The 19,259-nt window shown below is 32.8% G+C and overlaps 1 long non-coding RNA gene across 1 annotated transcript in view; it reads left to right on the plus strand.

Moving 5' to 3' along the window:
- Positions 1-19,259, plus strand: part of LOC143196339 (uncharacterized) — a 150,236-nt gene that overhangs the window by 16,977 nt on the left and 114,000 nt on the right. The window contains exon 3 of the long non-coding RNA XR_013005732.1: positions 16,222-16,269. This is a non-coding gene — a long non-coding RNA (uncharacterized LOC143196339). The remainder of the gene's footprint in view (positions 1-16,221; positions 16,270-19,259) is intronic.

Here is a 19,259-nt window from a genome sequence, read left to right on the forward strand (position 1 = left end):
ATGTATATATATACATATTATTTTAAGTTGTCATGATATCCAAATTTCTATAGTATACGGCTAGGTGTAGTTTGAGCAACTTCTTTTTTTTGGTGGCCATCTTGAACCGCCATAATTTTACCCAAATTCGGTAGGTTAGGTATTTCTGTAACTACAGTATTTTGACTTTTGTTCGATGCGCTTAGGTTCAAATTTACGGTTACTAAATAAACAATATTTAGTCAAATAGGTTTTTGAGACTGCCATATTTTCTACCTAAAACATAGGGTAAAGCCCATTAAATACAGCAATTTTTAGAAAGGAGTCATTTACCTGTGTTATTCTTTACATGGCAGTTAACATATCATTGCAGTATCAAGATATTACTTACTTATTTTCTCCTGTACTTGTCTATATAATCCTAGTCTCTATCCTTAACGGATGAATTACTTGATGATTCTATTTATGAATTTTGTACCATCAAATAGAGAGGTAACATTTTCGATTTTATTATATGTAGCTCATAGTGACATTTCCACATGTGTTTACAATTTTTTCCCTTGGAGCTGAATATATCTTCTGACGGTTATGGATTATCTTGTAGTAAGTAGACGTACATTGTACTTGTAGACGGGACATGTTATTTTTGCAACAAACGTTGTTTTTCAGAAAAAGAACACCGTACACGTACCGTCGAAAAGTAATTCACAAGATATTTTATTTTGTTATTTCATTGTGAAAAGTATGGTCATAAACAAAACGATACGTGCCTCCGAACCAAACGATGAAAACCGTCAAATCAGGTTGGGGACCGAGTAGGGATGCCGAAAAAGATGTGTAATTTTGTACTTAATTTTAAACGTCTAGTAGCTTTGGCACTTAATTACAAGGGCTTATTAAAATTGTTAATATATATTGCAAAAAATATCGAAAACGATATATCGATATTTTTTAAAATATTGATATATCGAAATATCACACCTAGGACCGAGACTTTTCGAGAGGAACCGAACGCGCATGAGTTCGTCAATTATTCGATTCGTTGATGTCTGTACTCACCATAATATAAAAGAAGTATTGAAATATGAGTACGCCACTGTACGCGGATATTTCCCTTCTCATTTTAACCCATTGGATGCGTTCAGTCCGTCACCAGCGGCTCTGTTTGTTTCGTTCCACGAAAGCCGTACAATCTGATAAATTAATAACGATATCAATAAGCAGGAGAAACTGGGTTATGGAATAAAAATGACCATGCGACGAAATGTTGACAAGAGACGTAATGACGCGCGAGTTGGTACGCTGTTTTGCGTTGGATGTTCTATTTCTTGGCGACCGAGATTCCGAGAAGGAAAAGGTTGGAGTAACGTTAAGGTGACGACCCGGTCCGTCTTACTCGCCCGATTTAACCTCCGCTAACGTGACACTTGTATTGGTTATGCGTGTGTACGTAGTATTATCTGGTAGATCTCGTATTTTGTTAATAATATATTGTTTAAATTTCATTTTACAATTCATGACAGCAAAACAAATATATTACGAGGTGTGTCAAAATAGTAACGATAATTTTGTAATTGGTTGTGCTGATATAACTAGCTGATATGATGACTGAAACCAGATAAAAAAATATGTTTACATGATTTACTTTTATCTTAGAGTTTTAGATTAACATTAATACGAGAAATATTTTGTAAACTTTTATTTTGATCAAAAACTTTTAAATATTAACTCAAAATATTTTGACTGACTACTAAATTGCAATGAAATATCAATGCTTAACTACTAAATTCAATGCAATATTTCCAATATGTTGGAATATTGGGATCTATCTTTGTGCCTAAAATAAAGAGTTTGTAAAAGTGGTTTGATATGTGACTCATATTATTATATTTGATTCATAGAGTAGAGAGTTTAATTAGAGTAGATTATGATTAAAATAAATTTCAAGAATAATCATATCTGTGCCATATTGATTGATTACCTTTTGCTACTTTTCTCATAAAACCATGTTTTCCTTATTGCAAATGTTCAGAAATTTTCATTTTCAAAGCTTTTAACGTCTGCGTAAACTTTGAGTTTGTTTGAGCTACTTATGAACATGGTGGAGGTAAACCAAAGTTTTATTTATAAGTGATTGACGTTTTTTAAACTATTTTTAATAATATTTGAAATTGCATTCAAATGTTTACAATCAATGTGCATATCACTATTTGAAACTGAACATTTTCACTTAAATAATATAATTATATATAATTAATTATGCAAATATTTGAAAGTTCACTATGAATTTCCCTGACATTTAAACTTTTTTGTGTAAAAAATTTAATTGTAACACAATGTTTAATGTTTTTCATTGAAACTAAATGCTCTGATAGGTCAACTTAAACAGCTTGTGAACAAAGAATTGATAGATCGCATTTACATTTTGGTTATATTCTTATAGAATATATTTTTTTAATATAACAAATTTTATTAGATACGCCTAATGCAAATTTAATTTGCTAATTTATTACTATTTATCATTGCACTTATAAATTCCTAAGCAAACATAATCCCGGATAAATATATCAGCCTGTAAAAGTTAAACTGGTGCTAACATGAGCTAAAGTTAATAGTAACATTAACACGAATACGCGTGGTTTAGTTGGCTTCAACTTTCTGATTTCCTATATGTTGTCCAGTAGTTGTATTGCTTCCTCTCAATAATTATGTAATTAAAAAGAAAGCTAAATAGGGTACAGTATTTTATGCAGAATTGGTTTGAAAAATATATTAGTGAATTAAGCTCGGAAGAGGACAAAGATTCTACATCGTGGAAAACAGCTTACAGATTGAAACGATCAATTATTCGAATGCAGCTATTATGTATATATGCTATTATAAATGATCGAAATGAATGGGTTAGACGCAACGGCGAGCAAGGCGAATCATTCAGAAATAGCCGTAAAGCTGGATTCTCCAGTGGTTGTTATCATGGAAATCCTGGAATAGTTTCTGAAATGAATGATAATTCATCTAGAATTTAGAAAACGTCGTAAATATATTAATTTTTGGATATATCGCGGACCTCGCCAACAAGAATAATATGAATGAAAAACTGCCATAAAAAACATTATCAATTGCTGGAGTCATATTTTTTAGGAAGAAAATTTACGATGTCACATGAAGGGACATTTCCAACACTCAAACTTATTTCTTTGGATTTCCAAAATTTAGTACCTTGATATTACTCTTATATTTGTTATATTATGCCTATATTCCAACAACAAAAGAAACAGTACTTTGAACATTTGCCGATGTGGCAACTGTGTAACCATCAACAAGGTACACAAATCGACTAGAAATTGGAAAATACAGCTTAATAGCAAGAAATATACGTCAGTGTAACTTATATTAACAAATAAACTGCAATAAAAATTCAGTCATAAAAACATAAATTATGTGTATAAGCTAAAAATATTTAGGTAGTTCGACCTTTCAAGGAAAATCATAATGTCTTTCCTAAAAATAGTTATCTTCGAAAAATGTTCGGTCTTCAGCAGGTTCAATTTTTCAAAAAAATAACTTTAAAACTCGTACCATCTCTATTGTTGTGTAGTTTTAGTTCTATGCTATTTTAATTGTTACAATTTTAACGACAACATAATGCCGAGCAACAAATTAGATTTCTTTTGTTCGTAATTTAATTTTAGGAACCCAACTGAACCCAAACAGTTATATTAATTTAGCTTTGTTTGTTGGTAACTCAATTTTTTGTATATGTCACAAAATTATGTAATAATTTTTGTATTGTTTGGGTTTGGTATTGACTTCAAAATGATCAGTTGGTAGTAGTTGAAATAATATTGTAAATAAATAAATAGGTTTAGGTAGGTATTAAGTAGTATTGGGAATAATCGACTGAAATCGACTGTTCAGTAACTGACTACTTTTTACTATCGACTATTTCAGTCGCTATTTTTGGTTCGACTGTTTTTACTCGTAACTGTTTTCAGTCGCTATTTTCGGTCCGACTTATTTTATTACTATTTACTATCGACTGTTTCAGTCGTTTACTTTTAGTTACTATTTTCGGTTCTACTAGTTCATTCGACTGATTTTTAACGTTCTGGCCTTCCGTTCTAGCCGCGACCTTGAAAGTAAAGCACCGAATTTATGCTTATATAGATTTATATGTAATATATGTGGTTTTATGTTTTTTGTAGTTTGCTTGTGAATAACTATATATTGTAAATTAATATAGCAGCATTTTGGAAGGTTAGTTTTCGAGGGCAAAAAAATTAAATTGTAAACGATAAATAGTAAGATACTTTTGACTGGCATAGTAGGTAATAGTTTGGACTGGTATAATAGGTAATACTTTCTTGATAAACTTTTACGATTTTTGTCCAAGTCTCTTGTTTGTCGAAGCTTTTTTCCTAAAATCTTGAAAACCAAAATTAGGTTCCAAAGGTTTCAGAAATTGCATAGATCCAAAAGATTTGTATTTTTTTTACAGTAGCAGTTGTTAAATTTCTTTTAAAAATATTAACTGTAAAGAGGTGAATAAAGTATATTAAACATTTGCAATAAATACATTTTCTGATAGGAAAATTCTACTTTAATATTCAAGAATTTATTTTGTTGGCTATTAAGAAGAGCACCACAGTTTTTATTTGTTAAGGAATGTACTATCTTAACAGAATGTTTTCAACTTTTAAAGCCCATTGAAATAATGACCACCGAATTATCTGGAAAAAGATATCCCAACGATGTCTTTAATTATAGGGTTAATAAGAGGACTGCAACATTCCATCAAATCCAGGATTTTAACAAGTGGATGGAGAAATAATGACAAAATTGTCTATTAGAGGTCATCAATAAAAGACTGGCAATTTGAGAAATGAATACGATATGCGGGAAATCCACATTTTTAGATCCTAGATTTAAAAAATCAGGATTTAGTAGTGCAAATAATGCTGTGGCGATACAAAAAGGTATCACAAAAGAGGTATCTTCCATTCTAACTTCAAAAAATACAAATATAGTTCCACAGCTCGAAATTCAAGACAAAACTACTGACCAAGAATGTATTGACATCTGGAGATATTTTGATAAAAAAATGGCTAGAATGAAAGAAGTAATTACTCCTAGTACTGCAGCAAATTTACAGATTTAGCAGTATTTGGAAATTCCATTTATTAGACGTTTAGAAAACATACTGGATTTTCGGCAAACCCATAAAATGAAACTACCTGAATTATATCAGTTACACGTAAAATATTCCCTTATACCCCCCTATTCCTCTATATACATCTGTCCCCTGGGAACGAGTTTTTTCAAAATCTGGGCAAATAATTAACGACCGAAGAAATAGCCGGGAGGAAAGTTGAACATGATAATACACAGTAATTTAAAAATATTTCCGTCCAAAAGTAAATAAAACTTTTATTTAAAAAGGGTGTGGTAGTTATTGTACGATCATTTTTAGGTTCATAATGGATTATATTTTATAATGTTTACGTATACGTTTACAATTTATTTAGTAGTTATGGTTATGGAAAACCTTTAGTTTTTAGGGTTTATTTAAGTTTTATTGTACTATTTATATTTATTATGCCGTTATTTAAAAATAGCAATTAATATATTAAAACACGATAAAACATTTGTGGTGTTGTTATTCCATTCCTTTTTACACTTCCACAGAATATTCAGTATAAAAGTTCCTTTAGTTGGTTAGTTCCTAGTTCCTTTAAATTTATTTTATTTATTACATGATAATAGAAATTACGAAATTAGTAATTTTGTTTTCCTTTTCTTTTTTAAGGTTATCACGTGAATGAATAATCGAGGGAAACGCTCAAATTTCAAAGACACGTACAACATTTTCTCATATTTTTTAAATAAAATAATCGGATATTTGTGTATAATGTTAGTACTGAACTGATGTGACGGAAAATCGGAAGTCGTTCAGTTAAAAAGCCATTTAGTTTGCTTTTTAAGCACTAACTGTAGCATAAAAAACGTCCAGATATATTATAGACAATTGCTTCTTTGATGTAATTATGAAAGTGCGGGTTCAATTCCCCGCGCGGAATATAATTCTTTGTTACTCTAGTTTAGTTAGAATATTTGTCAAATCACATAGTCTAGATAGCAGACCCCGGGGCTTGAATCGCTCCTTATTTTTCCTCAAACCGGCTACACCTTTATTTGGCCTACTCATTGTAATATTAAATAACATACCTGCGTAATTTAATTAGTCAATATCTAACACTAAAAGGAAAAAAATAAAATATGTTTAACAAAAAAATTGAATGGACTTCAAAAAATAGATAAGGAACTCATCAACAATTAAAAAATAATCAATCTTAGATTTTTAGTACAAAAAAATTTAAAATAAAATATACACATAACAGTTGTTGTAATAAGTAAATAAAAATAAACAAATTTAACAAACACAAAATTACGACCGTGCCCCAGTAGGGTTCGTAGTTCATTCCGCGGCTATCGCAACAGTAGGAGGACCGTCCTATCGTCTTTACCATTGCGCTACTAAGTCGACTTGTTTAATATTTGTTATTGTCCTAGGCAAGAGTGTAAAATCCGACAAATAAAATTATCCCAGTCACGCCAGTAACCAGGCTGGATAAGACCGGATGCTTTCTGGGATGATTTCTAAGTTGGTCACTCGCCAATCCGTAGGCTTAATGCCGAAGACCGTGGTTCGGAGCCCACGCTAAACTGTAGGTCCAGTCCAGATAAACCCTTATTTGGCAATTATATATATATATATATATATATATATATATATATATATATATATATATATATATATATATATAATTCAGTCACAAAAAGAGAAATTATGTTTATAACCTAAAAATATTTAGCTACTTTGACTTTTCAAGGAAAATCATAATGTGTTTTCTAAAAATAATTACTTTCTAAAAATGTTTGGTCTTTAGATTCGATTTTATTATTGTGTAGTTTTAGTTTTATGCTATTTTAATTGTTACAATTTTAACGACACCATAATATCTTCCGTAGCTTTATGGTAAAACTCTTCCTGACCCTCCAAAATTATTACTGTCCTAGTTTCATATCCATCGTGCCACGCGAACACTGCGATCGAAATTAGAATGACGAATTCTATTCGTATGGACAAATAATGAAAATTGCTGTCGGACTAGTTTTTTCCCTATGTTCCGCCCTCGTTGGTTTCTTCACCATTTTACCCAACGTCTAGCCCGAATAGGGCCAATTAATTCTAGCACGACCTGAATATTTAATTATGTTATTAGGGCGTCTTTTTTCGTGTCTAGAGGGCGCTTTTTGGTGTCAACCTGATATCGAACAGCGGAACATGGATAACGACCCACCTTGTTACAGTTTCTCCATTTTTTAGTCGAGGTAAAGCCGGTCAATTGTTCCAATATTGTCATCTTTTTGCGGATAATTTTTTTTTGTTATTCTCATACCGGAATCGCGAATGATTTTTGCCAGTTATGTTTAGCGTTTCGACAAGTTGTTGATATTAACATAGATCATTAAGTTGTTATTGGCTATTAATTTCACCGTTATGGCCGCTGTTATTCGGTTTGCTCGGTGAAGTCTGCGTCCTGGACGTCTAGGCACATAAAACCTTTTATGTTTCTTTAGAATAAGTGGTGAAATATTGTAAAGTTTTATGTTGTCTGTAGTTTCAATGTATATAGTGATGTTCTTCTTCCTAGTTCTTAGCCTTATACACTAGGATTGTAAATTAATTATGAGGGATATACAAAACAAGTGCTTCCTGTATTCTGATAATTATTTTACGTTAAAAATATATTTATTGAAAAAAATTGGTACAATACATATTAATTAATACATTTTCCATCGTTTTCTACAGCTTTTTGGCATTTTTCTAGCAATATAATGATATTGTGTAGACACAACGATGCAGTTTTGATAGTGATCCAATCATCGATCTATTTTCTCACTTTCAACCACAACAACAACAACAAACATTCAACATGCCTCAATATTTTCGATATCGTGTACCAACTAGGCCATACTCCATCGATCTGAACAAATAGTAAACGAAACATTGTTCGAGCTACAACAATATATACTTCACAATTCTTGCAATGTGTGATCAAGCGCTGTCTTTTCAAGAAGATAACTTTGCGTCTCTTACTGGTACTTTTTGAAGAATTTGTCTAATTTATTCAATTGCAACAATATTTCGGTTTTAGCAACCTGTAATACATCATACTTTGTTTTGTATCTTATCATATCCACGTATGACACCTATGGCCATGGGTATTCCTCTCTTTTGGGATACCTTTGGAATTGTCGTAGTAGATACATTTTTCATTGCTAGTTAAAATCCGCTACAGTAAAGTCTTCATTTTTTGTCTGGCAGGCAATGAAGCCCCTATGTTAATCGGATATAAACACTGGTGATGCATTAACTGCTAAGTTTTCTGCTGTTTTCTTAAGAGTTTGAGCTGGGGTTTCGTCCAATAAATTTTGCAATTCATTCTCTTCGTATACACTTCAGGCGATTCTTTGCTAACGAGATCAAAATCACTATTTTACATCGTTGAAAATCGAAAAATTGGAATATGAAAGAGCAGATAGGGCCAAAAGTTTTAAGAAGAATTTGATTCCATTAAATTAAACAGTAAAATAAAGAATACAAATTCAATTTTAATCGTTCCATTATTAGCGTCTGTATACACTGAATAACTCTGAATAATATTAAACGAACAATGTTGCCATTACTATAGAATGAAGCCAAAATCGTTGAATTTAATAGTAAGGCTAACGTAGGTTAAGAGTTGCTTAGTTTTCACTAACGTTATACACATTTTCATCAATATACATCACTGATTAAAATACAAGAAAATACCTAATATTATTGGAAATTTAGAATAGAGTACGGATCCCAAATAATTGGCAAATATAGAAAGATAATAGGAATATGAAACAAAAATTTAATATATCGAAAATAGCTTTAGCTGAGTATATTGATAACAACCAAGGGTCTTGATCACAGACAGAAAACTCTACAGAGATTGTACTAAGGATTACTACTAATTACTAGTAATTTATTACTACTTTTCTGTTGTACTTGCATTTGTACACAAGCAAGGCAAGTACAAGATTAATACATTAGTATGTATTTCCCAAATTAGAATAAAACTAAACTACTTCAGCTAATATACACTAAACAAGTGGCTTGGTTCCCTCCAAACTTCTGATTTCCTGCATGTTGTCCAGTAGCTCTATTGCTACCACTTTACTGTGATTTAGTAAGCTTATTTCATGTTCAAGGCAGAGTCTTGGGTCACTTCCTATATGATTTCGAAGTCATCGTGCAACTTTTCATTGGTTATGCAAGGTTCATTCTAGAACGCAAATAATCTGACCGTGATCAATAAGTATTATTATATGATTTCAGTTCTATAACATAACCATCCTACCATGTAGAAGATCACTTCAGTGATACAAGTGATCTACTGTGTTATAATGTAAATATTATTTTTTTATACTATTCTAACTTATTTTAAAGTATATCCTAATTTATTCTAAAAACTATTCTAGCTTATTCTAGAGATTTTTAAATCTCACTCTATGTGTCTATTAATCAGTTCGTATGGTAGTTTGCGTTTGAGCCTACGCACTTTACTGTAATCGCACATATTTAACTGTTTGGCGGGTGCATTGAGATGCACTAATGGTCTTTCAGAGTACTCGGCACTAACATTCCGAATCACACTCGTTATGGGTTCTATGGGAATATCGCGTTTCACTGTCATCGCGCATATTTAACTGTTTGGCGAGTGCATTGGGATGCACTAATAGTCTTTCAGAGTACTTGGCACTAACATTCCGAATCACACTCGTTATGGGTTCTATGGGGATATCGCGCTGAATCAGTTTGTTGGACACGTATGTATTATTTATAGGATATCTTTGTTAGATTTGCTAGTAGTACCCCACAGATCAATACCATAGGTCCAAATGGGCCTAAATATTGACTTATACAGTAAAACCTTGTTATCTAATGATACTTTAGATTTACGCCCTAACAGTCAGTACATTTGATTTTGGTTAACCCAAAGCTGTTTATGTTTTGTCACTATATGTTTTTTTCAATGTCAAACGTCGATCGAAATGCATTCCCAGATATATAACGTTGTCTGCTTGCGGAAGTTCATGATTATTCATTGTTACTGAGGGGCATGTTTTTCTACAAAAGGTGAATGCCACATGGGTAGATTTTGTCTCATTTGCTTTGATATGTCACGTTTTCCACAATTCAACTTTGTTAAGATCAAGTTGGAGGTTTCTTGTGGCTGATATTCGATCCTCGTATGATGATAAAACCGTTGTTTCGTCAGCATATGTTGCAACAGTAGTGTTTCTTGAGGTCGATAGGTCAGCTGTATGCAATAGATATAACAATGGGCTAAGAACACTGCCCTGCGGAACACTCGAATATATTGGGTGTTTGAGAATAAAATGTCTGTCTGTGAGGTACGATTTCAGCAGTTGAAAGTGCGTATAGGGCAAAAGCTTTTCAATTTAACATGTCCAGTGTGCCACACCTTGTTGAAGGCCTGAGTAATATCGAGAAAGGCAGCGGAGCAAATTTTTTATCGTTTAAGTTTTTGTTAATTTGGTTGACTATTCTATGTATTTGTTCTATGTTTCGTGTTTATTCATGTTTATTACTGAAGCCAAATTGATGGCCTGGAATAATATTTCTCTCTTCTGCGATTATTTGAAGTCTCTTAGTTTTTCGAATAGTTTAGATATTAAAGTTAACAGGCTACATAATAATAATGATTTGAGCCACTTTCCAAGTACTACGAAAGTTATTAAGTCTTAGCAGGGCATTAAATATGAATGTTATTAATTTTATGCACTTTCGTGACAGCTCTTTTAAGATTCTTCCAGTTATTAGGTCAAAACCAGGAGCTTTGTTAGAATTGATTTCTTTATGTATTGTTTGTTTTACTTCGCATTTGTAATTAATCGTAGAATATTATTTTAGTTGCTTTGGATTATCAGTTGGCTTAATGTTTTAGTGTAACCCCATTTTTGCACCCTATAGGTCCAAATTTGTTTTATAATTGACTGATAAACTAGTTGAGAGTAGCTTTCGACTAACCAGTACAGTTGCTTGATTTTGAATCTGATCTGAGTTTTGTCTGACATGATGTTTCTATTTTAACCTATCGTCAAGATGGATGCCGAAGTATTTAGGTGATTCTGCTTGAGGAATCGGCCATTAGTCAAGTGATATAATTAGGATTTTATTATTTCGTCGCAACTGAAAATTAACATGGACAAGTATATTTATGACAAATTATAAGTCAAGTTAGGATATTCAGAATGTTCCATTTTCGGTAGAATTTATAAATAAAAAGCATATAGAAGCACTATTATATTATAATAAGTATAATATTGTACCAAAATATCAAACAAGAATATTGTATATTTTCCGAATTTTGCCTGTACAAATATACGACGCTTATTTTATATATACAGATATATCTATCATAACTTGAAACTATCTGTTCCTTGATTACTATTTTGTTTTAGTTTTGTTAAGGAAAATATTCTTTATTGTTATTTTAAGGTTGATAAAGTTTGTCACCGCCTCTGACTTCTCTGATATGCATTTTAATCTAATCTAACCCGACTACTATTGCGTCAAAATCGTAGTTGAATATCGATTGGAGGACAGACCTTTTCATTATCCAACTGTTTGCGCGCACATGATACAAAATTCGATATGCCGTTTTCTGTTTTCTCCCAATACTCGTCGAATTTTTACCCCGCCATATCTTTCCTCTCGTGCTCCCTCAACCGCGCTATCGTTATCGTCCTTTTCGCCTTTATAAAACACCCAACTAGTTATAATAAGGGACGATTTTTCGAGTCCCTAACAACTGGGCCGCGTAAAAACCGAATAAAAATTACAAAGTTTTACAACCACGGACCCGACTGGGCCGAGTGGGAGGGGGCGGCGGAATTACCGGAGACCGAGGACTCGCCAGTGGAAAAACCCAAACCCCATTCCCTGCCGTTCGTCTTCCGTTCGTTCGTCCTTGATTGCCGGAGGATGCTGCGGAATTTCGTTTCGTTCCAGGCCCGAGCATTAATAAACTCATTATCCTTGAATCTGCCTGCGCTTTGTGATCGTCGCGGTGCCGTTGCGCAGACGCCGTCCTGCTAAAAGGACGAGCCAGAGGTCTTTTTTGATTTACCTTATGTATTTGAGTGTGCTCCATGGAAAAGTTTCGTGGATTGTTTGCATTGAGGATTGATTATTATCAATAATAATGTTATTATCAATAATAAAATATATATTTTTTTTATTAATTATTTTTTGTTTTGGTTTAAAACCAGGCGGTGGAATGCATGACGCATACCCAATCGCGGAGACTTGCCCTGGAGTAACAAGTTGGTCACGGTAGACTCCTGTGGGTCGCTAGTAATACTGCATTAAATTTGGGGATATGGTACCCGCTAATCTGGCAGCCGTTATTGAGCATGCGAACCTGACGAAAGAATCGATAGTGAAACTAACTATAGATTCGCGAACTTGAGTTCACATACGACTGGGTGCTGTCGCATATGGCAAAAGTTATGATTGCAGCGACGGATGAGGTCGTTTCAGCTTGGAAAACGGTGAGATTGGCGATGACGCGCTGTTAAGCTAACAGCATGTCGACCAGCTCGCGAACAATTGCGTTTTCAGAAGAACTTGAGCTGAGTTGTTGTTTGTTGAAGGATGAAGATATGGAGTACTTGATTTCTGGAGTTTCCGTTTCTCTATGAATTTGTTTAAATTACTTTTTCCGTTAGATATGCTTAGTATAATCTTAATTTACAAATTAATTAATTACTGCTCTTCTGTTGTACATGCATTAATATACAAGCATTAGTGCACAAGCAAGGCGAGTACCAAAATACTAAAATAAAACTGAACTAGTTATGGTAAAGTTAAGAATACAGTAATAGACTAGAAAAATGGATTCATTTATGGTACCCGAAGACTGAGAAACCATTTTGAGACGCGAGAATCTTATGCGTGTTTTTACTGACTTGTACACAGCAGTGGAAACTTTCGAATTTTTGGAAGAATGCTAATTGTCGTAAAAGATAGACCGTAAGTACGCCGAATTATGAAAAGGTGCCATATTTTTGAAAATAAAATTGACGAAACGGTACATACGAACGTTGTATACCAAAATTACCTCGAATTTGATGGTAATAAAAGTTGATTTGACGATGACCATAAACCTTTTCTGGCTATAAAGGAAAATGATTATAATGAAGGACTAGCATTTCTGTGGGGCTTCCCATTGGACAGGCTACCTGCGGCAAAGCCCGCGATAATGTTGGAATTTGTCACACGAAAGGCTGGATTTCGAAGCATGAGAAATTAGTCGTGGGTTTTTTAATGATTATTATTCGGGATGAAACTAACCGATGTTACAGGTTATTTTGTTGGCAAGAGGAGCAAAATCTTTCCGAATTTACTCGGCGTCTCTTGTCGTTGCTGGTGAAGCAAGCTGGCTGGCTAGTCATTTTGCTTCTTGATTTTTCCAGGCGGATATTTGGGGAGCTAGTGACTGGATTTGTTGAGGTTTTGGTCCGTGACTCTTTAGCGGTGGTCGTTTTTCGCACTCTAAAAAGTTGGCAGGATACTCTTCTTCACAATTAGAGTACATGGCCGGCATTTTTACAGGATCTGAACTCATGGTTACCGACGCATTTCATGCACTTTGGTGTTTTTCTGGTCTAGCAGATATTCAATTTTGAATATGTGGTGCTCATCTCTGGTCACCATGACCTGGGTGAGTGGGATGGCGATTCCAGATTTTGTCCGCCGTCTCTTTATGAGGGAGAGATGGAATCCCTTTTCCTGTAGTGGTTCTCTAACTTGGTTGTCTGTTATGGATGCCAGTAGGCCTCTGGTGACGCCCTCGAGTTGCCTCTTCTGTAAGCATGCGAAGGAATGTAATGGATACTTTTTCTCCTCCAGGATCTTGATTGTGGTCCAGCCAGTCTGTGGTCGTCAGCGGTTTTGTGGTAGAATATCATACATTCTTCTTCGATTGTAAGGTTTTTAAATAAACTTTCCTTCTTTTGCGGTTTTAGGTTGGCCTGACTTGGTGTGTTTATAGTTTCTTTAGTTTGTTGTTGTTCCATTGTTTTCTGTATACATGAAGAAGCAGTCGAGTTTACTTGATGGATTTGTTTATTATTATAATAATATAATAAATATAGTATGAAATATAATTTACATTAGAATTCTAGTTATTCGATTGTTTTCTAAAGTTGGTGTATTATATTTTTAATCTATACTATTATATCTATATTTGTTAATTATATTTTATTAGCTACATTTTCAGGAGCGTGCATATTATATTATATTATATTTTGTATACTTTAACATATTTTTTAAAATTATAGATAGAAACCAAAAAAATACCAAAATATATCCAGACATACCAAAAGTTCATTCATTTAATTAAGAATTCATAGAGGTTTGGTTTATCAATCAATCATAAAGCTAATTTGGACCTATTTACAACGCACCCAAAACAAAGTTCTACGATCAGTGCTTATTGCTATCAACGTGGAAGCAATACAGCTACTGGATAACATGTAGGAAATTAGAAGATTGAAGCGAACCAAACCACATGAACTTCTTTAGGGTGTAAATGTATTCTTAACTTTAGCTTAAGTAGTTTAGTATTATCTTAATTTGGCAAATACATAACAGGTCAATTGAAAAGTCCCCGGCCTATCATAGTAAAACCTTTTTTTTGCCAAAATTAGTTTTTTTTATTCAACATAATTCCCTTCAAGCGTGATGCACTGATTATAGCGACCCTTTTCGATATCATTTTTGTAGTACGATTTGTTCTTTGCTTCAAAATAGGCCTCAGTTTCGGCGATCACCTCTTCATTCGACGAAAATTTCTTCCCAGCGATCATTCTTTCGAGATCTGAGAACAGTAAATAGTCGCTGGAGGCCATATCTGGAGAATACGGTGGATGAGGAGGCAATTCGAAGCCCAGTTCATAGATTTTTGCCATCGTTTTTACTGACTTGTGACACGGTGCATTGTCTTGGTGAAGAAGCACTTTCTTTTTCTTCAAATACGGCAGTTTTTCGGCGATTTCGTCCTTGAAACGGCGCAATAATGCTATCTAATAGTCGCTTTTGATGGTCTTTCCCTTTTCAAGGTAGTCAATGAAAATTATTCCATGCGCATAACAAAATACAGACGCCATAATCTTTCCAGTCCACTCGGATGACTATGACGACTTCATCCACTGTCACATATCGATGCAAAAACTTTGCCCCGAATCATCAACTCGTCCTTGTTTTTTTGTCAAAAGTCAGCTCGCGCGGTACCCACTTTGCACAGATCTTTCTCAATCCGAAATATTCGTGAATGATTTGATGTACACGTTCACTTGATATCTTTAGAGTGTCTGCTATTTCATTCAGTTTCAATTTTCGGTAATTCAAAATCGTTTTGTGAATTTTTTAATGTTTTCGTCAGTAACAACATCTTTTGGAGATCCATTGCGTTCGTTCGGTGCTCATTTCATCACGTCTAAACTTAGCATACCAATCCTTGATGGTTTATTTTCCTCAGGCAGTGTCCGAAAACTCGGTATCAACCAAGTTTTTGCTTCAACTGTATTTTTTTCCTTCAAAAAGAAATATTTTATCAACACGCGAAATTCCTTTTTATGCTTTTTTTTCACAATAACAAAAGTTGCTTCACTCAAAATCGGTTAATTCCAAACTAATGATCCGACAGCTGTCAAATTTATACACTCATCTTTTGACGGTTAGGGCTAACTAAAAAACATATGGATTTAATTCTAGGATCGCCATCTATGTGTCAGGCCGGGTACATTTTAATTGAGTTGTTACTGATGTATTAATTCCGTACTTGCCTTGCAAGTACGACAGAATAATAGTAAACAATTAATTTGTCAATTAAGATTCTAATAACTATAACTGATGTAAGACGTAATTAATTTTAAATTTTTTTAGTTAGAATGGCAATTATATTATACAGCATGTATAGCTCTTTTATAATTTTTATTAAATGATCATGAGTCAAAAATAAATTAAATTACAAGATATGCAATATTATATTGTATTGAAATAACAGGCATTTTACGACTTTTTAAAAATATATTAAAGTCACTTTTATTTTGTTTCAGAACAGGATTGTCCTCTTGTTAAGTTACTACATTTTTTATGACATCTTGGTAAGTTTTCTCTTTATATTATAGTTTGTATTGTATATAGAATATATTATGAAATAAAGATAGTAGTTTTATAGGTTTATTTCGGTTATGAAAATTTTATATATTGTCCTGTCTTATTATAGTTATATCTGCAACTTTAGGTTAGGTTTGGGTTCGGGGTTTGATATCGGTTTTCCTACCTGTAAAAATTATTCGTTTTGATACAAAATCAATATTTGTTTTATAGAAACTGTGGATTTTAAGGTCTCTCAACTAATTCTTAAAACTCCCAATTTTATTTCTTGAAGAATTTTGATAACATTTGGAAACCGTTAAAGCATTTAAATAACCATCATTTAATTATCTGTGAATTCATCTTGTGTTTGCCATGAATGTTGAATCTTGGTGTTGTCTGGAATTGATGATATTTCACATGGGTTATTGAATGAACGAGAACGAAAATAAATCATTCTGTTACATGAAATATACATTCAAAGCCTGTTTGAGACTGAAGCATGTTCCGGAATGTTTTAATGTTGCTTAAATAATTATGCTTAAATACCTGATAAACCGGTAATTAAAACAAGTCGGATCTTACAGAGTAGTATTTAGATGCTATCTGCGATATGAAAATTATTAGAGAAAATCCTGATAAAACGTATTAAACTATTTAGAGAAATACCAGATTTTCACTTCGGATTTCGAAATCGTCACTCAATAATCGACCAAGTGTACAGAGCAACAGCAACTGTTGAATCATTTGAAGAGATGAAATACTCTACTAGTGGAGTGGCATGTTCTTTATTATCTTTTATGAAAATGTGATGGCTTCCTGTGAGAGTTTTAATTTTGTTAATGACATTCAACATTTTAATATAACAAGATGTTTTAGCAAAAAACTATATGTCATTGAGAAAAAATATTAATTATAAATATAAAAATATTAATATCATATCATAATTCGGTTTAACAATGGCATTAAAGGGAAAATTAAAGGGTTTGTAATAATAGATCTATTTAAACCTAATAGTCCAGCGTATGAAGTTCTTCTTCTAGTGTGAAACGTCCTCGAATAATGCAGGGAGTCTCTCGTGTTCGAAAGGCGGTCGTCTAGCTGACTCTCCGTCTTTGTTTTCCGTGGGTTTTCTTTATTTTTCTTTTCAATCGACTCGTCGAGCAATTGCGGCGGAATGCACGGATACTTCTAATCTTGACTAAGTGGCAACTCGGTGGTTTAATTTGGAACCTTTCGTTACAGGGACATGTCGAAAAGTTCGTTTCAAATCTTGTGAGATAGTCGAACTTGAAATATAAAATATTGTATACAATACAATATACAATGTAATGTATTACACAAGAAGCTCTCTAATCAAGAAAATGTATTTTTAAATTATTTTTATTAATTTATATATTTGTATATTTTATTTTATTTTATATCATATTATATATATATATATATATATATATATATATATATATATATATATATATATATATATAAATGTCTTAAAATGTTACTTATGAGAATGAGAATCTAGATGTCTATGAATAAATAAGATGAATGATGAATAAAATAAGTTATAAAAGTAGCTGCTAAATTAGTACTATATAGCAGTTTATCTATAAAGCTAATATTTTCAATATTTCATAAGTTGTTTCTTTGGGTCAATTTGTAAAGGCTTAAAGGAAATATTTCAGTACTTATACATTCAATTTCTATAGTTATGACTGCATCATTTATATGGTCTTCTTGGCAGATACTAGCGGGTAGACCACTGGACATAAATAACTCTGGTCAGTTAGTTGTAGTCAGTAAGTAATGAATATCTGACAACACCGTCGCTGTAGTTTAGGCTCCACTTACTCCCTAATGTTTGTTTATAAGCTTTAAGGCCTTATGTTAATATTGTTCAAGAGGATGATATCTAATTGGTGATTCGAAGTAAATGTTGGTGGTAAAGCAATCTCCTTCTATCTTAATTTTACCCTTTATGTGAACGTGGTTTCGGATAGGAAACTATGAATTATTTGGAAATATTTGCTCTGTTAACAGTTATATAATTTTTATATTACAAGAAAATGCAGTAGGTAAGAAATAACTAGTTTAAATCGAATAATTTTGTTTCAGTGTTTAATCAACCTATATTTGAAAGAAATACCTTTTGTAAGCTTTTGCTTTATAGATTTTTTAAATTAATTACATCTCTTCATTAGATATGCTTAGTACGGTCTTAATTTAGCAATAAATTTATTACTACTTCTCTGTTGTACTTGTATTAACAGATAAGCATAGCGAGTATTGGATTAATACATCAGTCAGTATTTCCCAAATTAAAATAAAACTAAACTACTTAAGCTAGTGTTAGGTAGCTTAAGCTAAATAGACTATGCAAGTTCGTATGATTTGGTTCGCTTCAATATTTTGATTTCCTGCGTGTTGTCCAGTAGCTGTATTGCTTCCACGATGCTGTACTTTAGTAATCTTATTTAAGGCGAAATATTGAATATGTCACTTTTTCGTATTCTGTATGCTGTAGTATTTAGCTGCAAAAACTTCTTTTTCTTTCAGTCTTGAAGATAATAGGTCTTGTACTTAGATCTCTAGATATTAAAATCCTGAGACCATTTCGAGGATACAACTGTTATGCAGACGTTCGACCATCATATTTACTTCCAGGTGTAGATTGTGCTCTGTGTTGTAAATTTGGCAACGTCATTGTTTTTGAGAGCATGTAATTTGCTTTTGAACCATAAATAGATCGAAGAAGATCTTCATTGCTGCAATACAGGAGATCTTGATTGATTTTTACTACACAAAAACAGCAATTAACGAAATAATTTTTAAACTCCATTCTTAGGGCCATTAAAGAGCTGAGAGATCTAATCCAAATTGAACAAAACCAAAGCATTCAAGAATACTTAGAAAACTTGACATCAACTGAGGCTACAGTCTATTCGTTGTGGAAAGCAACAAAAAAGCTTAGGAGATCCCAGCAGCATAACCCACCTAT

The sequence above is a fragment of the Rhynchophorus ferrugineus genome, unplaced genomic scaffold, assembly GCF_030347505.1.
Source record: "Rhynchophorus ferrugineus isolate W39M unplaced genomic scaffold, kcgeb_rfMv2 rfM4, whole genome shotgun sequence".
In the NCBI taxonomy this organism is placed as follows: domain Eukaryota; kingdom Metazoa; phylum Arthropoda; class Insecta; order Coleoptera; family Curculionidae; genus Rhynchophorus; species Rhynchophorus ferrugineus.